Genomic DNA, 6,280 nt, shown 5'->3' with positions numbered 1-6,280 from the left:
GCGGGGCTGTCCTTTCTCTGGTCCCGCCCCCGCCTTGGCCCAGGTGCGCTCTTTGGTTCACCTTGAATGTTGCTCTGCAAAGATAGGTCAACTATCAAGCTGTCAACTTGCTGTGGAGCTATGATTGTCCTCGCCGTCGTAGCCTCCCGGTTTACACTGATCTGTTTCTCCATTTAGTCATTTTAGTCTAATTCCCAACTCAGGACTCAAGGGAGTTTGTTTACTCAGTCTCCCCTTCAGTTTTTATGTGTTGTAGCGCTGTTAATGGAGAAACGAGACCATCTCATCGTCCTAATGCTCATTACTCGTTTTTCTGTACTAATTTCAAGTCTTTGACGGCCGGACCATATAGCTTAAGCCTTATTTGGCAAGTCCATGAAACTCTGTCTTTTCTCCCTTTAAGCGTTGAATCATACACTCGCACATTCAAACAAACCCTGGACAGTGAATTAGTTACCTCGTGGCTTGAGTAAAGCAAAAATATCATTCTGAACAGAGATGGGGGCTTCGGCATTGCTAAGTATGAAGGGTTAAAAGTGGATCAGAGGAGGGAAGTGTAGACAGCCTGTGTAGACAGCCAACTCTTTCAAGGAGTCTTACTGTGGCCTCACAGAGTGCAGTTTGGCTGGGCAGGGGACACAGGGTAAGAGGGCAGAGGCGTGGAAGCTGAGGACTGGAGGCCGGGGGACTGAACAGTACAATGGACAGAGTTTCTTACTCTGGGGATGTCCTCTAGGGCCCCCTGGAGAGACTGGCCTTTTCACCGTTATGAACGCAAGAGAGGAGAGAAATGGTAAAGATAACTTGTGTGGTGGCACGCGCCTTTAATTGCAGCACTTGGGAGGCAGAGGCAGGCAGATCTCCAGGTTCGAGGCCAGCCTGAGTGAGTTGCAGGCCAGCCTGGGCTACATGGAGAAACTCTGTCTCTAGAAACCAAGAGGGGGAGAAAAGGTAAAAATAGGCTCGTGGGTTTGGAAGGAAAACAAGGGTCTTGGGTAGTGATTTCTCTGCTTTTGGTTTTGAAGCTGGAGTTGTATTGCAAGAGCTGGAGGCTGGAGGCTTGGAGAGAACAGAAAGGTGTTGGAGCTGCCCAGTGAATAGGCTCTTGGTTTTTTTTCCAAATTCAGACATCTGGGATCTTGAAATCCAGGTGGGTATTGAAAAGGGACAGATCCAGACAGGAATAGCACCAGGGCCCCGAATTACTCTTAGAGCAGGTTCTGGACACAAAACCCTACCTTGTAAGCCCCAAAAGGCTTATCTTTAGATTCCCTTTGGCCTGGCCAGCCTCTTGGGTAACTGGCAGAGCTCACAAAGCCACAGCCCATGGGGTAACTCCCCAGTGGAGCAGTCAGCAGGCAGGGAGAGGTTCCCAGTACAGGACAGGCTTCTTCTAGAGGCTGTGGCCCCGGCAGCAGATTAATCTAACTGCCAGCTGGGTAGTTTAGAGTTAAGTCTTTGAAGCAGAAATTAGATGTCAGTTTTTTTAATTTCTAAATCAGCAATAACTGTGCTCGGTTTCTAAGGTCAGCTTAAGGGCGAAGTCCATAACCGTTCTCTTTGTAGGAAAGTGCTCAACGGAAGTACTGTTGCTCCCTTGTCCCCATCGACTCCTTTTTGGCCCTTCTTGGGCATCCACACCGCTTGGCAGGGCCATCAACTAGTCTAGTCTGGTGCCCACCTCTTCTGCTGCCTGTGCATGAGCTGCTCCAGGGTCACCCGACACTTAAGCAGTTGTCTGCAAGAAATGCTTGTATACTACACGTATCCAGAAACTCTTCTGTAATGGCTATGTCAATAAAACTTAAATTATTACTTTATTTTTTTTTACTTAAAAATTATTCTTGGACAATTTGATATGTGTATACAGTGTAACTTGGTCACACCCACCCCTACTTTCAACTTCTTCCCTCCCCTTCCCCCCCCCCACACCCCACGTCTCCCTCCCACCTTCACATCCTCTGTGTTTGACTCACTGAGCCCAGTTAGTGTTGTCCACGTGTCCGTGGGTGTGGAAACATCCACTGAAGCGTGGGCAACCTACCAGAGGCCATACACACCCCGAGAAAATCAACTCTACCTTTCCCTGCTGCTACGGACAGCCAATATCTTCTTAGCTAGGGGTGGGGCCTTGAGAGCACCTCCCTCACTTCGGCTGGAATGTTGACTGCTCTGATCATGCGCAGATGATCACAGCTGCTGCGAGATATTGGGAGCAGCAACCCTGTCCAGAAGACTGAACTTCTCTGCGCTCCACCCCCCCCACCTCCCCAACCCCCCCCCCCCTCTGCCTCTCATTCTACCCTCTCTCCTCCACGTTTCCTGAGCCTTGGGGAGGGTTGTGGGTGGAGACAAATATCATTTAGGATTGAGCACTTACTCTCAGCTCTTTTACCATCTACGAGTCTCTGCACTAACTGCTGCCCACTGCAAAAAGAAGCTTCTTTCCGCCAAGGCCGAGAGCAGCAGTTGTCTGTGGGTATAAATAAATATTTAGAAGGCAGTTTAAGAATGTGAGCACTTAGAAGAAAAAAAGTAAAAGGTTCCCTAGAAGCTATGGTCTCCCTTACTATGGACTTTCTGGTCATATTTACAGAATCAAGCATGAATTTCTTCCTGGGGAACAGGCCTTGAACTCAACCAGAATCTTATGGTTACACCCCTAAGATCAATAAAAGTCACATCACTGTTACACCAGCAGTCACCTGCCACCCTCTCCGTACTGTGAAAGCCAGTCAACATGAAAAATTTCAGGTCAGTTCCAGATTGACGTCTGTCCTGAAAACAAAGTGTATCATGCCTTCAACAATGTAGATGTGTCTTACCATCTAGTAATAGGGGACAGCCAAGATCAATGACCACAGTGTTCTTTTGGGAGTTTCCAGGACCTCTCTGACCAATAACTCATAGGGAAGTGTCCTGTGCAGACACTGAGGTTTTGTTTAAAAAGCATATTTTGCCAGGTGTGGTGGTGCATGCCTTGGAGGTAGATGCAGGCAGATGTCTGAGTTTAAGGCCAGCCTGGTCTACAGAGTTCCAGGACAGCCAGGCAGGGCTGCACAGAGAAACCCTGTCTCAAAAAGCCAAAAAAAAAAAAAAAAAAAAGGAGAACTGAAAAAGAAAGCAGGTCTTAAGTGTGGGAAACATAAATAAAATGTACTGTTTTCCTATCAAAGATTAAATAGTGCATAGTTACATTTAAAAAAACTTTTTTAAAAAAGGAAAGGAAAAGAGAAAAATTTAAAGAAGCCACTAGGTGGGGATTCAAATTTCTCCAAGGTTAACACTTCTTGTAATCAAAATATGTGCTCACGGTTGCACCCTCTGCTAAAAAAAAATTGCATTCTGGGTATCAACCCTGTCATCTAAGAATGTGAGGCCAGGATCTGAGCACCCAGGGTCAAGCACAGGACCCCTTTAAAAAAAAAAGCACTATTCTCACTGGAGTGCTTATGTGCTCCGTTTGACATGGCTGGGCACCCTTTTGCAGAAGGAAACCTTTGCCTTACTGAACCCCTTTGGATTGTGTGGTCATTGTCTTGAGCCGCAACAAGGGGCTCAGACCCAACAAGGGGCTCTTTCTTTATTACCAAGGTCTTGGGAGCTGAATCTCATCTCAGAAGGTACACCCTGCTGCCTTGTGGGCTTAGATGTGGAGACACACTCTAGTTTCCGGTCTGACAGAAACCCCAAACCCGAAGTAAACCAGGAAGGCAAAGCTCAAGTGGGGCGCAAAGCAGGGCGCAAAGCACGGCGGGAGAACTGCACATAGAACACTGCCTTGGAGGTTGGGGATTTTCCAAGGAGGAGACTGCGACTGAGATGGCATCAGGCATGAGTTTGAGCTGAAAATGGGGAACAAAAGGTCCAGGGACAAAAGGAAACAGCCAGCGTGTGTGTTTGGGGGGGGTGTGGGGGGGAGGGGAGTAGAGGTAGGTGGAAGGACATAGTGTAATCCAGGCACGTGTACCAAAGGAGGAAGTGAAGATTACTCTCTCCAACATCCTCCTGACACTCTATTAGGGTGGATGTTGAGGTTCTGTGAAGACAACTCTTACACCAAGAGAGGAAGAAGAAAATCAAAGTCTCACAGTTCTGCTTCGGTGGCTGCAACATCCCTGAAGTTGTGTGAGACACAGACAGGCTGCAAGCATGTGCAGACTCCCAACTTGAGGTTCCCATCTTCCAAGAGGGACCAGAGATAGAGGGTGCAAGAAACCTCTGTGTAGCGCTAAGGATCCTGATCTAGAGGATATCTTCATGTAGCATACGGTGGTCAGCACAGACTCTAGGAGTGACGTCGGCAGGAGCTTACACCGACACCCATCAGTAGCCACGAAGGGCCTTGGTGATGCTCTCTGGGAGTTTTCACATAGGAAGGGGAGGATGAAACCTCTGATCCAGACATCACAGCACAAGCTAGGGATGGAAAGCCAGGTTTCCTTTTGTGGAAAGGAGAAGAATACAATATCTGAGACCAGTAAGAATATCATACTCAGGGCTGGAGAGATGGTTCGGCGGTTAAGGGTACTGAATTCTCATCTTCAGGATCTGGATTCAATAAAGCACCCATATATGGCCCACTACCATATATAACTTCAGTTCCAGGGGATTCAACAACCTTTTCTGGCCTCCTAGTGCACCAGGTTCACAAGTGGTGCACAGACATACATACGGGGAAAACACACGTACACATACATAAACTTAAGAAAATTAAGCTTTTCTTAACAATATTTATAACATAATATATGTATATATATATATATATATATGATTTATTTATTTATTTTATGTATATGAATATACTCTCTCTTAGACAGGCCAGAAGAGGGCATCAGATCCCATTACAAATGGTTGTGGGCCACCATGTGGTTGCTGGAAATTGAACTCAGGACCTCTGGAAAAGCAGTCAGTGCTCTTAACCACAGAGCCATCTCTTCAGCCCTATAACATAATATATAATATAACATATAATATATATGTTATAGACAATATATTATTTAATATACAATATATTACAAATATATATTGTACATAACACATCATATGTCATATGTTATAGAGCATAGATCATATACTATATACTATATGCTGTATGCTGTATGCTATATACTAGAGTATACATTATACATAATATACTATATATTATATAATATACAATATGTAATATACTATATACTATGTTATATGTTATATTGCATAATATATATGTACTGAATACTATATTATATATTATAAATATAATATACTACATTATATATAACAAATATATTATAAAACAATATATAATATATACTATCTATAATTATTATATATTATACATACAGAGGCACAAGTTTCCTCTGGGGCACATAGTTCTGTATTGGGGAAATAAACCTCATACAAAAGGAAAAAGAATCTACAGGTGAAGATTTGTATGTAAACTTCTCACAGACTATATTAATGAAGGAAGGAAACAGATTAGGAAAGGGATCTGTGACCCTCGTTTCTCTGAAACACAGCAACAACAAGGCAAGCAGAAGGGAAGCCTTTTGGGTGGGACTCCTTGGCTGCCTTCAGCTTTTGACTCTTGAGCTGGGACCCTCGGTGTCACTGGACAGTGCAGGCTCCAGCCCGCACTCCCCTCTCTGCAGCCTGTGCTCCCCTTCCCCAGTCCTCTCCTCTCCCCAGCCTTCCCCCTCCCCTTTCCCACCCCTCCCCATTTTTATACCTTACTCCCCAGTTTAAGAAAGATGGAAAGAACAACTTAAGGATGCCAGGAGGATAACCAAAATGTTCCCTTGTAAACAGCACAACACATTCATCAGAGATCCATTTAGGAGGTCCCCTGCTGTCAGGGATGAACTCTGTCCACCCTTCCAGTTCAGAAGTCTGCTGCCTCTGGCAGAAAATCCATATGGTGTGGCTGGTCAGCACAGTTCCCTAGGCCTCAACTCCATACCTGGCCAAAGTTGGTGTCAATATTAAATATTCTCTTGTCTGGTGAAGATAAAATGCCACAAGGGATGGCTATTTAGAAAGAAACATCTACTCAACACTGTATAATAACAATTTTTTTGGTAAATTTTATTTATTTATTTATTTATTTATTTTGTGCATTGGTGTTTTGCCTGCATGTATGTCTGTAAGAAGGTGTAGGATCCCCTAGAACTGGAGTTACAGACAGGTGTGAGCTGCCATGTGGGTGCTGGGAATTGGAACCCCGGTCTTTTGGAAGAGAAGCCAGTGCTCTTAACCACTGTGCCATCTCTCCCACCACTAATGACAAAAACAAACAAAC

This window comes from Arvicanthis niloticus, chromosome 9 (assembly GCF_011762505.2).
Source record: "Arvicanthis niloticus isolate mArvNil1 chromosome 9, mArvNil1.pat.X, whole genome shotgun sequence".
NCBI classification, from domain to species: domain Eukaryota; kingdom Metazoa; phylum Chordata; class Mammalia; order Rodentia; family Muridae; genus Arvicanthis; species Arvicanthis niloticus.
Note: the sequence above shows the minus strand (reverse complement) of the source record.